The sequence below is a fragment of the Chiloscyllium punctatum genome, chromosome 20 (genome assembly GCF_047496795.1).
Source record: "Chiloscyllium punctatum isolate Juve2018m chromosome 20, sChiPun1.3, whole genome shotgun sequence".
In the NCBI taxonomy this organism is placed as follows: Eukaryota; Metazoa; Chordata; class Chondrichthyes; order Orectolobiformes; family Hemiscylliidae; genus Chiloscyllium; species Chiloscyllium punctatum.
Window position 1 is genome coordinate 75189467 of NC_092758.1, and position 24051 is coordinate 75213517.

The 24051-nt window shown below is 42.6% G+C and overlaps 1 protein-coding gene across 1 annotated transcript in view; it reads left to right on the forward strand.

The window, feature by feature from the left end:
• The window catches only part of LOC140491824 (ran-binding protein 17-like), a 430222-nt gene that overhangs the window by 62125 nt on the left and 344046 nt on the right, over positions 1 to 24051 (forward strand). The gene's annotated exons all lie outside the window — the stretch shown is intronic.

Consider the following 24051-nt stretch of genomic DNA (forward strand, 5'->3'; position numbering starts at 1 on the left):
GTGCAGCTCTACCCTGCACCTATGATAAATAACAAGAGGAGGAGGAGGAGGACCAGTAGCTGAAGGACCAGCAGAACCAACTTGCTTCTCCTCAGTCACTTGCCACTGCAAATAGCAGAGGGGATGGACACAGAAATCCATCTCAGAGAATGCAAGTCCCAAAAGCAGTACCTGCAGATACAGATCGACTGTATGTGAGCATCACTGTCTCTGGAAACATAGTTAAAAATCACACAACCCCAGGTTATAGTCCAACAGGTTTAATTGGAAGTACACTAGCTTTCGGAGCAACACTCCTTCATCAGGTGATTGTGGAGGGCTCGATCGTAACACAGAATTTATAGCAAAAATTTACAGTGTGATGTAACTGAAATTATACATTGAAAAATTGATTGTCTGTTAAGCCTTTCATCTGTTAGAATACAGTGATAGTTTCATTTCTTTCATGTGTAAATCACAAAACTCTTTTTTTTAAAGTTGCATTCTGGGGTTAGCTGTTAACAATGGTGATAGCTAGACAATATGTTGAAGGTGTTAGCCCCCTGTGTTCTCTGTCTATGACCTGATGTTTAGATTGATTCTAATCTAAAAAGTGAGATAACAGAGTTTTACATAAATTCATGCAGTTTTTGAGCTCAGAGTTCTACATGAATGTATGCAGTTTTTGAGCAAAGTGCAATGTAACTCTGCAAGTACAAATTCACCACATAAAATATATGTCTTTGTCTGTCTGTGTGTTTGTGTGTCTGTCTGGGGTGGGGGTTGTGAGTGTGAGAATGTGTGTGTGTGTGTGTGTGTGTGTGTGTGTGTAGTAAGTGCAGAGTGTCTTAAGTCTGTGAGGGGGTGCATGTGTGGGTGTGTGTGTCTATAAGGGTGTGTGTGGGTGTCTGTGTGTGCATCTGTGTGTATGTAAGAGTGTGTGTGTGTAGGAATTTCTGTGTGTGTGTAGTGCAATGGTGATCACCTGTAATGTGAGATGAACCCAAGGTCCCGGTTAAGGCCCTCCCTCTGGGTACCGAACTTAGCTATCAGCCTCTGCTCAGCCACTTTCCTCTGCTGCCCGTCCCAAAGTCCGCCTTGGAGAACGGTCTCCCGAAGGTCCAAGGCTGAATGTCCTGGACCACTGAAGTGTTCCCCAACTAGGACAGAACCCTCCTGTCTGTTGATTGTTGTGCGGTGCCCATTGAACTACACATACACACACAGATATTCCTACACACACACACACACACTCACATACACATGGACACAGGTACCCACACACTTCACAGGAGGCTCCCAAGCACTGAGGATGTCACCTAGACAGGGGATGAAACGTCTGCAACATAAACTCCCAGCTCGGCGAACACAACCACAACATGGAAAGAGTATACTGCTAGCCCCCTTTTTGTGTTGGGCAGATGTCCCACATAGTCCACTAACACCTTGCTGAATGGTTCCATAGAAGCAGGTTCTACAAAACTTGATCACAACCTTATGCAACAATATCCAGTAAAAATGTTGTTGACGGGAGCTTCCTTCTTTCGTATACTGACATGTTCAGCCTTCAAAACCTTGTGACTTTACTGTAAAATGTCCCTCAGTTCCTCAGCTGCACCACTATCTGGTGTATCACTTTCCCTTCTTTGTTTATAGGTCTGTGAGGGATTCTCAATTTCTCAGCAGCACTTCGTGTCTAATGTAGTCAGAGTGTGTTTCTGCTGCATCTTCAGGATATGAGCAGTCTAAGCTACTGCTTTTAACAGTGGATCAGTGTATTGGGCTGCTACCAAGGAGGTTCCATTTATGACCTTCTTATGCTTTTCCAGACTTCCAAAAACATTTCTGATAACCAAACCAGAGGACTCCATTGGCTTATCTTGACACTCCATAGACCATGTGAACACACAATGAGGGAGAATGCCAGGCACTTTTTCCTGCAACTGTTCCCTAACCTCAGTGGCCTTCTCGGAGTCACTGGGGAGGCTATTACCTTCGATCTTGCCAGATCATTGCTGAAGGACAGATCAATCCCATCCACAGGCAGAGTGGGGATGACTGCCACAATCACTGATCCTGACACAAGGACACACTCCAAATATACCTGTAAAGGAGGATGGGCATTTACCCTACTCCACTCCCTTTTCCAACTTCTCTGGTGTGAATGTCATGCCTTTTCCCACAGTAGGGTCTGGCAGCCCCATTATTCTACAGTACCATATCACACTTGCTCAGCTAACTCTGGGGGGATGTGACCACCTTTATTTTGGATTCAATATACCAGTGACTCTCAGGGATTCATTTAATTAACTTCATCCACACTCTCAGAAGTGCCTGCAGAGGGTTTGCAGCCACAGTCAGAGCCATAGCTTAGCCTACTAAGGAATGTATGTGACCAATAAATCCCGGCAATTTTTCCTGTGGTCTCCAACAGTTGGAGCAGACATCTAATGCATTTTGGCATTTAAAATACACAGACATTTTCCTCTTTCTTTTTCACCACCATTTCTATTCTCAGAAGGACTTCCCTCTTTCCCATGGGTCTCAGTTTTCTGTCACCCTCCCAATTCTACCTTTTCCAATTGTTTGATGGTGACTTAGAGAGAGAACAGGGGTTTGTGAATCAGCCAATGTGCTTGTTTGCATAGACCCAGTGACTCACTGAACCTATAAGTGTATTCTTATTGGGACAGGAGGTTAGTTAGCTCGGTTGGCTGGCAATGCAGAATGATGCCAACAGCATGAGTTGATTTCCTGAGCTAGCTGAGGTTATCATGAAGGACCCTCCGTCTCAACCTTTCCTCTTGCCTGAGGTGTAGTGACCCTCAGATTTGTAGCACCACCAGTCGTCTCTATCTAATGCGAAACCAGCATATGATCTGGCAAGTTTACCTTTTTTATGCTGAATGGGAAGGGTATGGAATTTGTAAACTTCTTAAGAGCGATTAATTCGTGGAAGATATCTGACTTGTAGTGCTGGGCCAAGAGTGTGGTCTTCTTCTGTATGTAACCCATAACCTGGAAATATCGGAAAAAGTCCCTATTAGGGATTCAGTATTTCTGACCTAACTGGCTGAAAGACATCAAGACCTCTCCGTCAAATAACTCTACCATACAGGAGATTCTGTTAACCTCCCAAGCTCTGAAGCCGGAGTCCATTGACCCTGGTCTAAGTCCTGGGGCTCTCACTAACAGGTGAACGGCAAAGTCTTGGGCAAATTGGCCTCACCCTGCTGCATTATACTACATGCTTTTACTGTATTTACGATAATTGGACCTTCACAGTACACAACTACTGATCTCATCTTATCCATGAACAGTAAGTTTATGAGCGGACATCTCGCCTGTGAGGCCTCAACATCAAGCCATTTCGACTTTGAGTCATTGCGTACCCATTCGTCTATATATGACAACAGTGCTCCTGTTTGGTATCTCTTCACATCTGGGAGGCCCATGCACCCATATCCTGTGGAAGTTGCAGCTTGGTAAATTTAATTAAGGGGTGCCTATGGCACCAAATAAATGATCCAAGCCATCCTGCAAATCTCCACAGCACCTATTTGGATAATAACACCGGGAGCATCCTCATAGGATATAATAACTGAGGAAGAACATTGATTTTAATCAAGGCTATGCAGCCTAGCCATGATATGGGTAGTCCCTCCCATTGCTGCAGGTCCTGTTTTATTCTTTCAAACAGCTATGTAAGGTTAGCTCCGTACAGCTGCCAGAAGTAAAGGGTAATAAAAATTCCCAGATAGAGAAAACCTTTCTGTGACCATCTAAAAGGCAACTCCATTCCATCCTCTAGCTTCGGTACTTCCACCCATTCCCCCAGGGGCATGATTTCAATTTTGTGAAATTTATCCTGTATCCTGAAAAGCTGCCGAATAATTTAATTTTTTGTATTAGCCGGAGTATGGACTTTTCAGGGTTCGCCAAAAACAGATTGACATCATCCGCATAGAGTGATTTTGTGTTTGCCAACTCCCACCTTTGGTGCCATTATTTCAGGGTCCTTTCAGATAGCCTCTGCCAGTGGTTCAAGTCCCAAGGTAAACAGCAGCAGCGACAGGGGACATCCCTGTCAGCTACCCCTCCCCACACTAAAATTGCTCAATTTGACCCCATTTGTGATAACCACCGCCTTGGAGTCTCCATATAACACTGTCACTCACCTGGCGAAGGTCCTTCACTGACCAAAATGATCTAAAACAGCAAAGAGATAAGACCATTCCACCCTATCAAAAGCCTCTTCTGCATCCAAGGAATCATTCTCTGCTGACATATTTGCATTATATTCAATACCCATCTGAAATTGTTGGAGGAGCTGCAGCCCTTGATAAAACCGGTCTGGTTCTCTTATATTAACAGGCAGCACCTTCTCCAACCTCACAGCCAACATCTTTGCTAGGATTTTAAAATTTACATTGAACAACAAGATGGGTCTATACGACATGCAATCCTTCGGGGTCTTTCCCTTTCTTTAAAATAAGGGAGATATTAGTCTCCCTAAGAGAGGGAGGCAGGCCTGGCTATACAAATTACTATACATCTCCAGCAGTGGTTCAGCCAACATGTGTATGAACTCCTTGTAAAATTCACTCGGGCACCCACCTGGACGGAGAGCCATACCACCTTAGAGCTGCCTTACCACCTCTTGCACCTCCTCTACTGTCTTCTGGCTGTTTCTGTTATTAATTGCTTTTCCTTATACTGCTGGAGTTTCACTAGGACCAGGCGAGGCTGTTGGGCCGGCCCGGACCTACACCTCATGACCTGGTGGGCCTGCTCCACTCTCACCCAGCTCAACTCGATCTCCAGCTCCAGCATCTCCAGGAGCCACCTCTCAAAAAAATCAGCAAGGTTCTCACCTTCTTCATGTTTCGGTAAACCCACAATCCGTAGACTTTTTTTCTCCGACCTCAATTTTCGAGGTTGTCTACTTGTTCCTGCAGAGCCCGAACCTGACCTTCCATGCTTCCGACTCCCCCTTTGGAGTCCTCCGAGGCCTCGGTCCTCTGTTCCACAGCTTCTATACACTGATCCAAACCCTGGATCTCCTGCTCATGCTTTGTCAGCATGGCAGTAATTGGTTCTAGCGCTCCCTCGATTTTCTTATTGAGTTTTGTGAACTCCGTTAGTAAGTGCGGTTGCTCAACTGAATGTAAGGGCACCGCCATGGGAGTTGAGGTAACAGCTGTGGGTGTGCCCGACATCGTAGGGGAGTGCGCTGCCTGCTGCGCTCCCTTTCCCTTGGATGTCTTAATTTCAGCTCCAGATCTGTCAAATCTTAATTTAAAAGGCTCTAGGTATTCTAAACTTTCCTCAGGGGTGGCTAATGGGGGGGGGGAGGTGGGGTAGGTGCCCACTTTGCCTGGGGTGTGGCACAGAGCCCAATACAGCAGACTGTCCAGACTGCCACCATCTTAAATTCTACCCAACTACCCCCCGCACCCTCTCTAAAGCTTCCACATTCTTCCTAATGAGGCAACCAGAACTGAACACAGTATTCCAAGTGTGGTCTAACCAGGGCTCTATGAAGCTGCAGCATAACCTTGTGATGGTTAAACTCAATCCCACTGTTAATGAAAGTGAACACACCATACTCCTTAGCAACCCTATCAACTTGGGTGGCAACTTTGAGGGATCTATGGACACGGACCCCAAGATCCCTCTGTTCCTCCACAATGCCAAAAGTCTTGCCTTTAACCCTGTAATCTGCACTCAAATTCAATCTTCCAAAATAAATCACTTCACACTTTTCCATCTGTCACTTCTCAGCCCAGTTCTGTATCCTGTCAATGTCCTGTTGCAACCTACAACAGCCCTCCACACTATCCACAACTCCACCAACCTTGGTGTCATAAGCAATGTTACTAACTCACCCTACCACTTCGTCATCCAAGTCATTTATAAAATTCACAAAGAGCAGAGATCTGAGAACAGATCCACTGGTCACCGAGCTCCAGTCTGAATACTTTCCATCTACTATCACCCTCTCTTCTATGGGCCAATCAATTCTGTATTCTGGCAGCTAAATTTCCCTGTATCCCATGCATCTTTACTTTCTGAATGAGCCTACCATGAAGAACCTTAACAAACGCCGTGCTAAAATCCAATTACACCACATCCACCATTCTACTTTCATCAATGTGTTTTGTCACATCCTCAAAGAATTCAATAATGCTTGTGAGGCATGACCTGACCCTCACTATCTTTAATCATACAATGCTTTCCAAATATTCATAAATCCTGTCTCTCAGAATCCTCTCCAATAATTTTCACACTACCAACATAAGACTGACTGGTCTGTAATTCCCAGGGTTATCCCTATTCCCTTTCTTGAACAAGGGAATAACATTTGCCACCCTCCAAACACCTGGCACTACTCCAGTGGACAGTGGGGATGAAAAGATTATCGTCAAAGGCGCAGCAACTCTTCCCTCGCTTCCTGTAGTAACCTTGGATATATCCCATCTGGCCCCAGGCACTTATCTATCCTCATGTTTTTTAAAATTTTCAGCATATCGTCCTTTTAATTTCAACCTATTTGAGCATATCAGCTTGTTTCACGCTGTCCTCACAAACAAAGCCAAGTATTCATTAAGGACCTCCCCCACCTCTTCCAACTCCAGGCACAAGTTCATTCCAGTATCCCTGATTGGCCCTACCCTCACTCTGGCCATCCTCTTGTTCCTCACATAAGTGTGGAACACCTTGGAATTTTCTTTAATCCTACCCATTAAAGCTTTTTCATGCCCCCTTCCAGCTCACCTAAGTCCATTCTGCAGTTCCTTCCTGGCTACCTTGTAACCCTCTAAAGCTCTGTTGGGTCCTTGCTTCCTCAACCTTAAGTAAGCTTCTTTCTTCCTCATGGCTAGTGTTATCCAAGGTTCCTTCACCCTACCATCCCTTCCTAGCCTCAGTGGGACAAACCTATCCTGCACTCGCAACAAGTGCTCCCTAAACAGCTTCCACTTTTCTGTTGTGCATTTCCCTGAGAATATCTGTTTCCAATTTATGTTCCTGCCTAATAGCATTGTAATTCCCCCTCCCCCAATTAAATACTTTCCCATACTGTCTGCTTCTATCTCTCTCCATGAGTATAGTAAAGGTCAGGGAGTTGTGATCACTATCACCAAAATGCTCTCCCACCGAGAGGTCTGACTTATGACCTGTTTTGTTGCCAAGCATCCAATCCAACATGGCCTCCCCTCTCGTCAGCCTATCTACATATTGAGTTAGGATATTGACTGTAGATAATGGAGGTCTAAAACAGAAACAGAACTTGCTGGATAAACTGTGTTGAAGGTCTGCAGGTCTGGACTCAAAATGACTATTTTTTTCTCTTCACAGACACTGAGCTGCTGAGTTCTCCAGCAATTTCTGTCCAAGTACTTCTAGTTCGGCCATTTTCTGAGTATATGGGAGATGGTATCCCTCTGGCACGAACTGATATGCATTTAATGAAGCTTTTTTTTACTAGCTCATAATTGGTGGTACATTTCTTGAGCAAGAGGAAATTATTCTTCTGCAGTTTTCCCAAATGCCTACATTGTATTAATAAGGACTTGTGTAAGACTGGCCACCTTAACTGCTGTAATATTCATTAGGAAGAAATGAAGAAAGCTCTGCCCCTGCCTCCTCAAACTTAGGCATCTCAGCAAACTCATTTAATTTGTACGCCCTGAAGTTTAAGCCAATGAAATCTTCATGGACATTTGTGGTGTTCCTGCTCCTCACTTTGAGTTGTCTTTGTTCAAATTCCTTTTCTTGCCATTTTTCCTGAACTTTCTTTTTTCTCCTTGTTCTTTCCTCCCTTTCCTGTTTCTCTCTTTCTTTCCCTTTCCTCCCTCTTTGTCTTTTTCTTAAATTTTCATTTCCACTGCTCCAATCTCAATCTCTCTTCCACAACATTATGTTTTATTGTACTCAGTTTCCACCTATAAACCATTGACCAACCATTTTAAAATTTTGGGTCTCCTGACTTTCTGGTGAAATTTTGATCCCAAGTGTCTTGCTAAATCTTCCAACTGTTCAAGGAACAGAACTTTTGAATCCTCTGATTCTACTAGGAACATGCTGGCATTAAATCTAGACAATTCCAAACTGTAGGAATGCAACCTTGAAAAAGTTTTTTGCGTTTTTTTAAAAGTTGGTTTCAAAGACAGTTTCCCACTCTCATTTCTTTTTGTTTTGTCTGTGGATTCTCACATAATGGCACAAGTCTCCAATTTGTTGTCTTGAGACACCAAGCAAAGATACCCAGTTGCAGACAGCACACGCCAAATCTAAAGTCCTCAGATGAGGAAAGATGAATCGGCTCCTCTTGGTTATTCACCACCTCCTCAGTCAATTGCAACAAGGTTCATTTTAAAAAGTACCCTTCCCTTTTGGGTACCTTCCTCCCAGACCCAAATGTACTTCTTTTTTAAAAAGCAGATATTTAACAAGCCTTTCTTGAGTTACTAAAAAATGAATTCATTCATCACTAAACATGAAATTAAATAGTAATGGAACACACAAACAAACAACATAGAAATGAGGTATAAGTTCAAAAATTTAGAAAGAGATGTCACAACCTTTATTGGATAGCATTCGTAGCATTGACATTAGTGGTTGAGCAGTCGATCTTAAGATTTTTGGTTTTGTAGATTTATTGAAATTTCTTCTCCTGAATCCTTTTGAACTGGCTGGCAGCACTCGGAGTGAAAGAGAATCCTTCCTTTTGTTTTACGTGCAGTTTCAAATTGTCTAAAATAGCAGTTCTTAAAGCACACTCATTCATGTAGTAGCATATTCAACCAATAATACGCAAACTAGTATTATAGTCAGTTTCTAACTCCTTTTTTTTTGTATATTCCTGGACGTGATACAAACATGTCTTCAATAGATGGTTTTCAGCTGAGACGGAAAATAATTTGTCTCCCCACCACCCCACCACCTTGTTTCTCTTCCTGTATAAATTTCACTGGTACTTTACATGTGTGGCTTTCCACAGCTTCGCACAGGACTCTCTAAGCAGTCAGTGAATTTAGATCCACAGTTTTTCTTTCTCTGGAGCAGCCTTTTTTCAATAAAACACATATATTTTGGAATCAAAAGTAATAGAATGTCTCTAAATACTTACTGGTTCTGGTCTTTTCTCCTAATATTGACAAAACCATTGCACTTAAATGATTTTTTAAATCTCATGCCAGAGCCTTCAAAAATCTGAGGCCTTGGTCTCCTTTCTGTTCCTGTAATTATTAAAGACACAGGATCAATGTATAATTTGCTACTTTAGCTCATTGCTGGGCCTATTAATTTTAAATCTGACATTTGACATATTCAAAATAGCATCCTACCTACCTTCTCTGAATGACCAGGAAATCTGGAGAATGTGAATGATGTCTCTGACTTAAAGTGGCACAACAAAACGGATGCCATAGCAAACATGTTCCCAACTCACAAGTGGTCTCCTTGCTGCTTGTAGCTCTGTTAAGAATCTACACCACCTCCTCCACCTCCTTCCCCCACAAACTTCCCACCCCGCGCGCGCACACACACACACACACACAAATGACTACATTTGTAACATGGTAACATTTAATTAATTGTTTTAATACATATTAGTGGGAATAATCAGAAGGGAAAGTAGACTGAGAGGGAGAGAGAATTGGGAAGGTCAATAAAATGTAGAGGATAATAAATCGGCAGATGAAAACAAAAATGGAAAGCGATAGACTGGAATGGAAGGGTACATAATGATGAATAAAGGAAAGTAAACAAATATACAGCTATTTATGTAGAGGAGAGATTAAGGACAGTGGACATGTGTCAACAAAAAACTCGCAAATTATAAGGTTATGAGAGACAAAATGTGTTGATGAATAAACAACATGAACTAAAAATAAGAGAATTATTGAGGTAAAGAAGCATTTTTGGATCATGTGACTGCTTATCAGCAAGATTTTTTTCTCCTTTATATGCGCAAGATATCAAGACAACCCAGATTGGGGCTGAAGTTATTAAAGATGAGATTATATGTATAACAATATATCAATAATTCAGAGAAGGCATTACAGATTTTAGACCAAAAGGAATAGGAACAGGAATAGGCTATTTGGCCCCACAAGGTTGATCCGACATACCTCACATTCATTTTCCCGTTCTTTCTTTATAACCCTTGATTCTATTACTTATCAAGGGTATATCTATCACAGCCTTAAAAATACACAGAGATTCTATGACTACCTCCACAGCTTTCGCTGTCAAGGAGTACTGAAGACTCCTGTAAGAGAAGAAATTTGTCCTCATCTCTCAGTTTTAAATAGGCTCTTCCTAAATCTGAGACACTGCTCTCTACTCCCAAACTCTCCCATGAGGGGAAATGTCTTCTCAGCATTTACCCTGTCAAGCCCCTTAAGAATCCGATAATCCTAGCCTCCAATGAAATGATAACTTCCTTTAAATAAGGGGGCCAAAACTGCTTAGAGTACTCCAGATAGGACCTTATCTACAAATTTTACAATTGCAGTAAATGTTCCCTATTCTGATACTCCATCCCCCTTGAAATAAGGGCCAACATTCCATTAGCCTTTCTAACTACTTACTGGACTTGTGTGCTAGCTTTCTGTGTTTCCTAAGATGGCAGGAGACTGATCCAATTGTACGATATAGGTAAAAGTGGAAGAATAGTTTCTAATTTAAATGGGGACTGGACTTTCAGTCTCTGCTGGAGCCAACCTTGGAGGCATGTAGGAGCCAAAATTGGCAATGCCAGCCACTACCCTGCTCCATGGTTCAGCATGGTGGCTCAGTGGTTAGCACTGCTGCCTTGCTGCCGCAGAGCCAGGGACTCTGGATTCGATTCCAGCCTCGGGAGTTTGCACATTCTCCGGGTGCTCCGATTTCCTCCCAAAGTTCAAGGATGTACAGTTAGGTGGTTTGACAAGCACAATTGCTCATAGTGTCTAGGGGTGTGCAGGTTAGATGGGCATGCAGTTGCATGGGAAATGCAGGGTTACAGGGATAGGTTGGGTCTGGATGGGATGCTCTTTGGAGGATTGGTGTGAACCTAATGGGCCAAATGGCCTGCTTCTACATTGTAGGGATACATCCAAATGCTGACTATATTTGAGGAGGTGAGATTGAATGATGGCAGGGCTACCCGTCAACATACAATGGGTCGCTGATCAGACTCATTTAAAAATAAAATTGCGACTAGCTAATTGACATTAATTGGTATTTTCCAGTCAGTTTCCAGTTTCCCACAGGCAAGATGATGTACTTGAAGATATCCTCTTGGAGGCAGGCTGGGTTGTGGCCAGTACTAGAGGCCCTCTGAACAAGAGCAGCCACCCTTGGGGTTAAATACCTCTATTGTCTCTGATAGTGGTGGCTCAACTCCATAAAGCAATTTTTGATTAAGAGTACAAAAAAAAATTGCTGGTGCCTCCATCTTGAAACACTTGCTTTTTGAATAACCTAAGAAGCTTTTAGCTCTGTTTGCTGAATGGCTTAGCACTGCAGCGTTACAGCGCCAGGGATCCAGGTTGGATTCCAACCTCAGTGGAGTTTGCACATTCTCCCAGTGTCTGCGTGGGTTTCCTCCAGGTGGTCTGGTTTCCTCCCACAATCCAAAGATGTGCAGGAAAGGTGGATTAGCCATGCTAAATTGTCCATGGTGTTAGGTGCATTAATCAGAGGGAGATCGCTCTGGGTGGGTTGCTGTTTGGAGGGCCGGTGCAGACTTGTTGGGCAAAAGGGCCTGTTTCCACATTGTAGGGAATGTAATATCTCTCAAATGAGAGAGTAGCCTATGGTCTATGATCAGCACTGCCTTTCAAGCTGGAAGGCCTTTCATAGGTTGTCTACCTTCAATGGCCACAACACCATCCTTAATTTGACAACAAGGTTATCTCCAGGCAAATCAAGGGAGTGTCCCAGTGAAAAGCCCAATGAGTAACTCATTCATCATGGCTGATTCGGTATCCACAAACTGTCACAAATCTCCATTTCTCCATTTGAAGGGAGAATCCAGTTACTGGTCTGAATCCTCCACTCGTGTTTCAGAAATGCGGTTAAATTAAGAGGGCAGAAACCTGATTGCGTGGTTGCTTAGTAATTCTGACTGATGTTTATTCTCTACTTGGACTGTCTCCAAACGCAGCTGCATTAAAACATTCGCAACGGGATTTCATGATCATTATTCAGAATTCTTGTTCGGTATGAAGCTCAAATATCCTTTTTATGCAAAATTTCCCAACAAATGATAATTAACATACTTCTTTTTATTTCTCACTGAGGAAAGGATGTAATTACCTCGGGAACATCATTTAATTTAGGAAGTGCTTCCTGAATCTACGTAACCATCTCTCATGCCCTGACAGACAGTGTCAGTTGGTCCTGCCCCCCAAAGTCACCTTAGAGCTTTTTCTTTTGCTTTAGTACATGTGTATTTTACTGAAGGAAATTAATTTTTCACAGAGATTTAAATTAAGACACTGTTCATATATTCAGCTTTCTTTACTGAATATTGTTTTTAATAAGCATATAATTTTGTTACATATCAAAATACTCTTTTTAAAACAATGTTGAAACAGTAAAAGCTCATCTTCAAACTCCAGCTCTAGGGTCACTTGCTCCTCCACAGCCCCATCTGAACTCCCAGAACCAATATCTCAGGGCATAATACATGGCCAGTGGCCACACACATGCCCGTCACAAACATCGTTATCTGACATATGCCAACCTCCCTGCATCATTGTGGCATATCACCAATATACTGACTGTATGCCTCTGCTCTGTAATAATGAACTTTGGAGTGTATTGGGCACAATTTATTGTAATAGTCCTGCACAGAGACTGACACCTAGCTCTCACACTGGACCAGGCTGTACCACAGGGCTATTTACTCGGTCTCTTAGCACCCACTCTATTCGTGCCGACCTGAGTGATCACAGCATCCCTGCTTTGCTTTGCCTTGCATTTTAACCATTTCCCTTTCAGCTGCACTTTAAAGATTTGCAATACTTTTGCCTTGCTTTATAAGTTATCACACACAAATCCAGACAGCTTGTCAGACAATGAAATTGACATTTTGCTGAACACTATAGTCAATTTCACACCTGCACCATGTGCCAATTGCATATGTGCTGATCACACTTCATGAGCATCAAGCTAGTGACCTTTTTTCAACGTGGTCCTCAGTGAATACCAGGAAGACAGTCTTCAGGCAGAGGATACCAGACACAGGAAGACAAGGGTATCTTCCAACATCAAGCAAGGCACCTGGATCACCACGTCTGCATTCTGGGGAGTGAGTCACTATCAACCATGTGGTCTGATGTAACAGTTCCGGGGATTCTGGGATGACGGTTTTGGAGCTGTAGAGAGATCAGCCACGGGTCTACTCACTCAGTTGAGGGCTGTCTGACTGCGTGATAGGAGGCAGGCCATTGTTAGTCTTGGAGTTGTATCCACAAAAAGTCAAGCAGGGTTATAAGGGACCAAAGCTCTGGGAGGGTGGCTGGTAAACTCAGTTGTGGAGATTGGAGAGAGAATGCGGACATGCAGAGGGATTTAAAATAGTGAAGTGGGGGGAAACTCAAAACATAAAAGGGAAAGGGGTCATGTCAGAAGTGAGGGTCATTGACTGTAAGTAGTTCTCTGGCTTCTATGGGGAAGACAGTGCACTACTTGACCTAGCATGTTTGCTTGTTATGCAAGGGGTTGGGGGAATGAAATGGACAGTTGAAGCCTCAGATAGATGAATTGGTTGGGACCTTAGAGATGTGCAAAGTCTATGACGTTAACAGGGAGGACTACCAGAAAAGGGTAGTTTATGTTGGGGATTCACCAAGGCAGAGAGGTTGAGCGTAAGACTCACCGTTCATGAAACGACTGCTGTTGTCTTCCATCTTGCTGGAAATAGTAAGATCCGAATGGAGATGAAAATTACTACAACCATACCCAGACTAAGTGACGTGCAGCCCAATTCCTTGCCCCAAACAAATGTAAAATAACTAATGAATCTCACTAATGCTGTGATGCAGTAGCTAAGTTTGTCTCCCTGGAAAGATGAAGGCCTAATTGCCAAAGTAGCAATCAATGCTGTTTACGGATCACCAGAAAGTACTAACCTCACACCTTGGAGCACTGAACTTGTAGCACTGAGGATAGGTGGATACTAAATCTTCACTGTTGTAATTATACCTAAAAAGAAAGTCACACCACAACTAAGAATGAAAAGTGTACACAATTTTTCAGAATAGAAACTTACTTCCATTGGCATCACAGTACATTCCCAGATTCCAGATTTGGTATGGAGTGAGTTAGCCCTGCATTGGCCCCAGTTAACTTTGAAGTTTAGTCTGCCAACCCAGGATTGTTTTTGTCCAGTAGGCGAAGACATGCTGAATGTGTCCTGCCCAGAGACAGGTGCACCCTCCTCAGTTTGCACTCCTACAAGACTGGGGGTGACAGGAAGTGTGGAAGTGGAAGGCTCAGCTACTTCTGGAGCAATATTCCCACTCAGCTGTGTGGCTGCACAACCACTCAGAGGTTCTTTGCTCTCTGATTAACTTGCTGACACATTTACTCCTACTTCTGGAAGCTACTGCCATGCCTGGGCCTAGGAGGTCCCTGCAGCAAAAGCAAATGTGGAGGGAACATTGTTCTGGAGTGTCCTGAGAGGCTTCTGGACAGTGCCTGTGTGTTACTGTTGGTTACGAGGGCGATGGAGTGCAGGTCTGTGTGCATGTTCAGCAGATTCTGAGACTGTTGAACATCTTCCCCATAGCAGTCACCAACCTGTCCAAAGCGGCAGGGACAGCAAAGGTCTCAATAGCATTGCTGCAATCCTTCAACCTCTGTGTCCGTTTTTTCCAGTGCTGCTGGCAAACCTACCAACTATTCCTGTGGCTACTTGGGTGTTGTAAGAAGTCCCTAATTACTGGTACCATGAGGTCCTTTCCTGTAGTGGTTGAACAGGTTCCTGGTGTCCAGTAGTCCTCTGCATTTCTTTCTCTTGTTTCTTTCTTAACCACCTGGAGAGCCATGGCAATGAAGTGCTCACCAGCTAGTGCTCTTGACTCTAATGTCAATAAAATGCTTACCGATGTGTCAGTTATCTGAGTTGGTGGCGGATGCAGGAGGCAGTCTTGCTACCTTCCTCAAAGCTGAAGAGGCGTGTCTTGTAGGGCAGGCTCTTTACCGCTGATGTTTAGAGGAGACAAAAAAGAACGAAATTTTATAACCAAGGGTTAGAAGTTGTTGCATGTAATAGAAACCTCACAGTGGAGGTCATGGGAGAGTAGTATAACAACAAACAATGCTTCTTACTTGGTTGCTGGGGCATGAATGTTTCCACATCTTCACAAGACGATATTGATTTTCTCCTGCAAGGTACCAGATCCTTTCCTTGTAGGAATTGAGGAGTCAAATATCCAGCAACTGTCCTGGCTCTTTTTGCTCGACCATGAGCCATATTCTTCTGTAATAAGAGAAGGGGAGGGATTGAATGAGGTCAAAGTGGATGGCACAGCTATTGGTGCTGGTTCACCAGAGGTGGTGAGATGACCTGAGTGCGTAGGAAGCACAGAGACCGTGCAGGGTCAGTAGGGTGGGAGGTTGGGGTGAGTGAGAGCGAGTGAAAAAAGATGTTGAGGCAATAGTGAGCATGGTAGAGCATGAGGGTTGGTGGAAGTAGGTGCAGTATCAGAGAAAAAGTTAGTGTGAGTTCACAGAAAGCAGATGATGGCACTTACCTGGTGGAGTGAAGGAGGTGATTGATCATTTTCCTGCATTGAGTGTGTTGCTGGACTCGTGGACACTGCACTACCCTGACTTGTGAACACAGATCAGGCTGGCAGGCATGGTGTTGTGACACCTTCTGCCAGTGGAGGAAAAGAAACACATCCCTCCTCTGTACCAACCTGTCCTTCTCGATCTCTGTCTGCAAAGCAGGATGCCAAATTTCCCTTGCCTGCCATGTCTGGTGCAAATGTCTGCAAGTGCTTGAACAGCGAATATCAACTTAAGATAATTGACAAAGAACCAAAAACAACATGAGGAATTTTTTTTTTATGTGGTAAGTGGTTGGAATACGCTGATTGTGCCTTTCAAAGCAGAATTAGGTCATTGTTTGAAGACAAAAATGTTTCAGGGCTACAGTGAAACGATAGGGATGTGGATCTTAACAAGCAGTTCTTACTAAGAGTCAACATGGAAACGATTGACGAAATAGCCTCCTTCTGAGCTGATTCTTTTTCCATGAGTGAAAATACTCTTTTAAGTTGTGTTGAGATTTATGTAGGTCCCCAAGCCCCCAGTGGAAATGCTTATCCAAAATGCCAGGTCCTCTCCAATGTAAGTGTTAATTACATCTAATAACTGTGCCCTTTTCAGAAGGGCCTTAGTTATAAGCTAATAGATTTACAAAGTTGGTGGAGGTATCTGACAAACTCTTTCATTTGGCCATGCTGGATTCTCTCCAACTACCCTTTTAGAGAAATGATGCCTGTGTTATAATGCCCAACAAGTTGAAAGGTCATGTCAGCATCCTTACAACTAAGTATAATAAGATTACTTAACATAAAATTACAAGTGCTGATTTGCATATAAATTAATTTACCTTGTTTACTTCTGGATCTGCATATCATTATTGGATGTTCAATCTATTAATAATGGAAATGTAAGAGCAGAGAAAATATAAAATCTTGCAATATATTTTGAGTTTTTTTGTTTAAAAGTGAATTCAATGTTCTATATTACTTATGCATTGATTCTGAAATAGTTTAAAAGGAGTGTTCTTGTGATTACATCTCCAGCATATATTAGTAACGTGAACATGATTATTTTGAAAGCTGAACTGACAGTAATGTAACAGAAATAAGATAAATATCTGAAGGCCTTTTGAATATGTATTATTGGTAATTAGAGTGAATAATTCAAATCCTGGGGAGCACAGGTTAAAAATGAGGACATTAGGACTAAGAAGGGAAGTCAGATGGAGCATCTTACCACAGCAGTAATAGAATGCTGAATAAATTACTAAGGAATTTTATTGAAGGTGGATAATGTAAACATTCAAGAGGCAATTAGATATGTTTGTGAAAAGAGATGAAGAGAGAAATTAAGTAGTGAAATTGTGAAAGGCTCAAACTTGTTCAGCTGGTTTGCCATTCCTGATCCCTATAATTCTTGTTTTAAACAGCCAACAGAAGTTTGTGTTTGTACCAGCGACCTTTAAACTTTGATGGTGGTTAAGAAAAATGAGCTCCCTTTTGCTTTCTTTTGCGAGGCTAGTTGACTGGAGAATTAGGTGATGATTCACAATGCATCATCCAATTATCATAAATTTACGGTAGTATAAGAAATGGTTAATCCCTAACATTGCATAGAGACATGTAACATCAATTAGCTAATACCGTAGTGGATTTGGTTACATCTGACTATTAAAAGCAGATTCATGAAATTGTGTATATGAAAATTTCCATTTTCAGATGCTGTTGTTCCTTGTGATGCTGTGTACAAATGGAGGCTGTGAAATTCTGATTCATGTTTCATTTTCAAACTACTCAAACATCATTGAATCAGTACTAAATACAGGTGCATAGAATATTAGTATACAAGACTAGTCTTAAATAGGGTAAATTTAAGCCCACATTGTTTGATTTCTTTTCGGGAGGTGCATTGTCACTGTGTTCCATCCAAGATAAAGGGTGAATGAAATTATTTTGTAACTGAGCTGTATGAATCTGAATGGCTCAAATTCAATTTTTATTCATTCTTGAGGGAGTTAGCTAGAATGATGTTGGGAAGTGCTGAAATTAGCTTCATACTCTGTGGGACAAGGTGGGAGAGAATTAAGTTTTCATTCTTGATTGCTATCTGGTGAGCTCTGACAGAAATTGGGTTGGTGGAAAGAGTAGTTTCGAATTGCTCTTGGTTATGATCCTCCAGTTGCCAACATGAACATCTTAGATTTAGATTTAGGTTTGGATTTTATTGTCAAGTGTCTCAAGTACAAAAGTTGAGGAGTACAGTGAAAAACGTATAATGTTGCCACATACAGCACCATCTTAGGTACAAAGGTACTTCAAGTACAAAAAACTGAGGTACAAAGTAGTAAAGGAAATAGAGTTTAAAAATTAAGCATTACCTTCATAGAATAAGTCGAAAAATAAAGAAAAAAGGTAAAGTTAACATTAAAGTCCTTTTTAATATAAACTAGAGAAATAAAAGAATAAAGGTACAAGTTCAATAGTCTTTGATGAGTCCTTCCCTTAGCACACTCTCTGGGAGACCACTGCTGCCTGTTCTCGATGCTATGTTGAGCCCAGGACTGGAAAAAAGAGAGAAAATCACAAAGATTGAAAAAAAGGAAAGAAACAGATGGAGTGGATGAGTTCCAGCTGAAGTGTCCTACTCCGCCACCATCTTGGTATACCTTCAAGGAAAGGGAGTGGGAGGAACAGTTGACTTTATGCCACCGATTTTTATTGCCTTTGTAAGGGGAAGGTGAGAAATTCTCCGTAAGTCCCCTATTGCACTTTGTCTTTTGGGCAAAATTATTCCAAATATGTTTAACAAAGACACATGATCCTAAGAAGAAAAATGGGTCCAGCTATAGTAAAAGAAAGGAAGATTTGTTGTTATGCAGAACCTGTCAGGGCATCCGAACATGCTTTCCAACCACTTCAGTGTTTTTCTAATTTAGTCACTATTATAATATAAGAAAGATGGCAGCTGATTTATGCACAGCAATTTCCCAGAAACCGTTATAAGCTACCAGATCATCTGTTTTACTGATATTGATTGAGGGGTGACTATTGTCCAGGATACCAAGGAGAACTTGCCCTGCCATTCTTCGCAAAATGCCATTGCATCCTTTGTCTTCCTCTGAAAGGGCAAAGGAGACCGAAGCACTTCCTCATTTAAAACAGCAGCAGGGGAGCTCATTTCTGCAGAACGCCTTTTCCATTTATAAAATGGATTGAAGAATTGTGAAGACTTATAAAAGCTTGCCCTGCATGACAGGAATTATCAGTGCGTCAAAAGTCTGGCATAAGACTGCAGTGAAAATAATAGCAGGCATTCCCTCAGCTTTTGTACATTCAGATGTACAAAACATTTGACAACTATTTTGAGAAATTGCTGAGCAGACTCTAATACATACACAACAAATAAAAAATGTTGGAGAGCTTAACTTTGAAAATTTTAGCATAAAGAGAATGTTAAAAAGATTACAGAAGAGGAAAGTTAAGTGATGAGCACTATTATGGGCATTGACAAAGTTTATTTGTGCAAATACTTCACTGCAGGAAAGTTTCAAAATATCAGGAAATAGAAAGAAACTACTTCCATGTTGACAGGACATTTTAGAGATCAGAAGTGAAATAACTTTACAGAGAGGGTAGTATCCTTGTTGCCAAGTCGCCCTTTATTTACACCTGGGAAGTTCTTGATACTGATCCAGCTTCCTCAGAATGAACAGAACCTCTGACACACGTGTTTATGTGTGTCAGCCAGGGCTCCCTGATTGGACCAAATATTCTATGAGGTCCACTTGTCTGACCTTGCTACAATCACTACATCTCTCCCTATCTGATTCCGAGGACATAGGCCAATTCTCTTTTTTTCCCTATAGCTCCGGGGGAGTCTCAGCACCAGATCAGGTTTCTCCAACTTTGCCTCTGATACAGGTGGTGTGTAATGCACAGTAACTCACCTCTTGCACCTAGAATTTCTCAGAAGGAATTGATTCTCCTCTTCAGGTGGCAAAGACGTCGAGGTGGGGTGACATCTGCATGACCATTTCAGATTCTGAGGTATCTTCAAAACTTGGAAAGGGAGAACCCACAGGTTTCAGAACAGTCAGAAAGGCAGGCGAGGAGACAGGCATTTTTTCTCCCACACCATTTGCAAGTTTGTAGCTTTAATATGGTCCACTTGCTTGTTCAGATACTCAGTCTTTATACATTGGACCTGACCTCGCATCAACTGTACTCTTACCCACGCAGGCCATTCCCGTGGTTCCTAGACCAAACTTCGTCCCCTGAAGTAAATCGTCTCTCTCACTTAGTGGAGTCTTGTGTCGGGCATTGGCATTCCTGATGCCGTTTCACCCTCCTCCCAGGTTCAGGAAGATCAGATTTAATCTGGTACTAAGTCTATTCCCCATTAACCAATCTGCTGGAGCTATCTCTGTAGTTGCATGACGAATGCCCCAATAATCAAATAGGAACTGGGATAGTTTGGTATCGAGTGAAAATGTAAACTCATTCTTTAAGCCTGCCTTCACAGTTGGGACTGCTTTTTCTGCCAGACCATTGGAAGATGGCTGGTACGGAACTGTCCCTACATGTTGACTACCATTCAACTTTAGGAAATACTCAAATTTCCTGCTGGTAACCTATGGCCTGTTACCTATGACCAACACTTCTGGAGTCTATGTATTGCAAAAGATGCGAGCAGTTTTTCTATCATTGTCTCTGTTTTTGACTAATGAACTCTGTGCACCCAGCTATTTTGAGTGGGCATCCACAATGACTAAGAATCTTGAGCCCATGATAACATGTAACTGAGTCCAGGGTTTACCCAACCATTCCCACGAATGTGGGGGAGCTGCTGGTGGTAATTTTTGTTCTCGGCATCCTGTGCTCTGCCTCACCAATGTAGCTATGTCTGCTTCCAGTCCCAGTCACCCGGCATAACTTCTTGCTAACATCTTCATTTTGAAAACCCTTGGATGACCCTGGTGGAGTTCAGCCAGTATTTGGCAGTGATCTTTACTCAGAACAATAACTCTTGCTTCCCATAATAAGATGCCATCCTCTTCTGTGATCTGATTACTCAGAGTACAAAACGTTCTTAATTCTCGTGGGTTGGCTCCTTTGTTTCCCCCATCACCATTAGCTGTTTCAATTTTGCCAGATCTTTCTGCGTCCAAAGTCTGATATTGTCAGGTGTCACTGAAGATGTGTCCAGAAAATTTAAAACCATCATGGACTCTTCCAGTGGTTGTATCTCCAACGGGGAGGTGATTCAATGTGTCCACATTTGCTACTTGCCCCCCCCCCCAGATGGTGTTCCAACTTGTAATTATACCAACTTAGATGAGAGCCCACCACTGAATTCAACCTAAAACTGTGAGCAGTACTGCCTTGCCCTCTTTAAGTAAACCTAGCAGGGATTTGTAGTCTGTTGTTGTCAAAAATTTACATCCGTACAGGTATTGGTGGAATTTCCTGACTCCAAATATGGCAACTCAGTGGTTAGCATTGCTCCCTCGCAGCACAAAAGACCCAGGTTCAATTCCAGCCAGAGGTGACTGTATGAAGTTTGCACATTCTCCCCATGTCTGTGTAAGTTTCATCTAGTGTTCTGGTTTCCTCCCACAGTCCATAGATGTGTAGATTAGGTGGATTGTACATGCTTTGTTGCCCATAGCATCCAGGGATTGCGTAGGTTAGGTGGATTAGCCATGAGAAATGCAGGGTTACAAGGATAGAGTAAGGGGGGTGAGTCTGGGTGGGTTTCGTTTCAGAGAATTGGTGTGGACTTATTGGGCTGAATGGCCTGTTTCCACACTGTAAGGATTCTATGATTCTATGACTGCCAAATTGTCCTTCTCTGTCTGGATGTGTTCATGCTGTACATTAGCCAAAGTCCTGAATACATGCGCTATTGGGTATTCCTCCCCATTGGTCCTATTACTACCCCGATGTTGGGGAGTCAGCACATGTCATTACCAGGCGAAAGTGAGGACTTGCAGATACTGGAAATCAGAGTCTAGGTTAGAGTGGTGCTGGAAAAGCAGAGCCGGTCAGGCAGCATCCGAGGAGCAGGAAAATCAGCGTTTCAGGCAAAAGCCCTTCATCAGCCCTACAATCCTGATGAAGGTCTTTTGCCCGAAACGTCAATTTTCCTGCTCCTCGGATGCTGCCTGATCGGCTGTGCTTTTCCAGCAACACTCTAATCTAGACATCTCATTACCAGATCTTGCTTGAGATCAGATGGTCACAACACCTTTGAGGATGACAGCTGTTTCTTCACTTCCTGGAAAGGTATGGCTTGGCTACATGGTCATTTCTAGGCTGATCCATTTTTAAAAATTGATGCAAAGGTGTCAAAATGGAGGCCAGGTTATGTATGAACTTTCTGTAATAGCTCACCAGCCCAAGTTCCAGACCAAAGCTCCAGTACAAATGTGGGAGCTGTCACATTTTGAATGCCCTCACTTAATCTTCCAATGGGTGTAACTCGGTTTTGTCGAGTAGGTCACTTGGGATTCTTTGAGCAAACATCTTTCCCCTCTAAGGCATATGCCTGCCTGGAATAAACATCTCAGGACTATGTCCCATTTCTATCAGTGCTCCTTATTGGTCATCTCTGCTATTAGGACATCATCTAGATAAACAGTGACCTGGAATAAACCTTGTAAAATGTTCTCCATTGTCCCCTGAAAAATTGTACAGCTGATGATACTCAAACGGCAGTCACGTACATTGGTACAAACTCTCCTGGGTATTAATTGTACCATACTTCTGAGAATCCTCATCTAACTGCATTTGAAAGTACACATGGCTCATGTCCAGCTTCATGAAGGACAGCCCCCTCACAGCTTTGTGTGTAATTTCTCTAGACGAGGGTTGGGAATTTATCCAGCTGTGAAAAGCAGTTTCCCATTTGTTTCCCACAAAGATGAGCCCATTGGGCTTCACAATCAATATGATTGGTGCTGTCCATTCCACAACCTGGACGGGTTTGATGATTCCTTTACTTTCCAGCCTCCTGATTTCTGTCTCTACTTCTGCCTGTAAGGCAAATGGTACTGTGTTGGCCTTGCAGAATCGAGGAATTGCTTTCTGGTCAACATGCAGGGTGGCCTTGGCTTCTGTGATTATTGCTAGACCTTCCTGAAAAATTTCCGAGCATTTAATTAGGACTTCACTCAGGCATCCATTTTCTAATCAAAAAAATGTCCAGCCAATCTAGGTGAATCTTTCTCAATGAATTTTGCCCCATTAAGCTTGGGCCTAAGCCTTGTACAATACTCAGTGTTAACTAAACTAGCTGCTTATCATAAGAGAATAGAGCCAAATTTGTATCCTTAATCTATAACAGTTCCCCTTCTTGGTTCTCAGTCCAGCTGAGGGCTTGTGCCATCTTAAGGTTTGGAGTCCAGTTCAAATTTTGTTGTAGCCAACCACTGAAACGGCCGAGCTGGTATTGACCTCCATTAGAACCGGGTGACCATTTAACCATTTGGTCTAGGCTTGGCTTTGTTTTGAGGTTTTGCTGTGGACTAACCAAGAGTCTCTCTGTTCAGGATATGTCTTGAATGACGTTAAACTCAAGTGGTGTTGTCGAAGCTCAGTCATACTGGCGTGGGTGTTTGCTTCCATCAGAATATCATGCAACTCATATGCTCCACTGGCAGCATTTTCTAATGATAAACTTAGTTGTATTTTCTGTTTGAAGTCCAGTTCAGCTTTAGCTAGTGGACTATTTTGCATGGTTACATCATTAATCCCATTTTTGTCACCACTGAAATAACTTCACAGATGGTCTCACCAATTCACGCTAAATAAGTTCTTAAGGGTTATAATCTCCTGATTACTGTCTGAGCCGATAGCAAATTGGCATAGGGACACAAGAATAAGCAAAATAAACATGTGGCTAAAAGAGTGGTTCACAAAAGAGGAGTTCCTTTACCTGGGACACTGGCACCAGTATTGGAACAGGAGGGATCTGCACCATTGAGACGGTCTCCACCTGAATCAATCTGGGACCAGGGTTCCAGAGAAAATGGTGAATAGGGTGGTCAACAGGACTTTAAACTAGAAAGAGGGAGGACGGGAAGGAGTATATGGTCAATGGGAAACAAAGAAGCAGGTTAACATCTGTGGGTGTGGATTCAAATGTGGAAAAATATGAGAAAAGGAAAGGAAAGGAAAACTCGAGAGGTTATTGAAGATTCCAGCACACAGAATAGGTCAGAGTATTTAGAAAGGGTTAGGAATCAAACTTCAAGCACACTGGATAAATGAATGACAGTGAGAAGAGGGAGGTCAATAC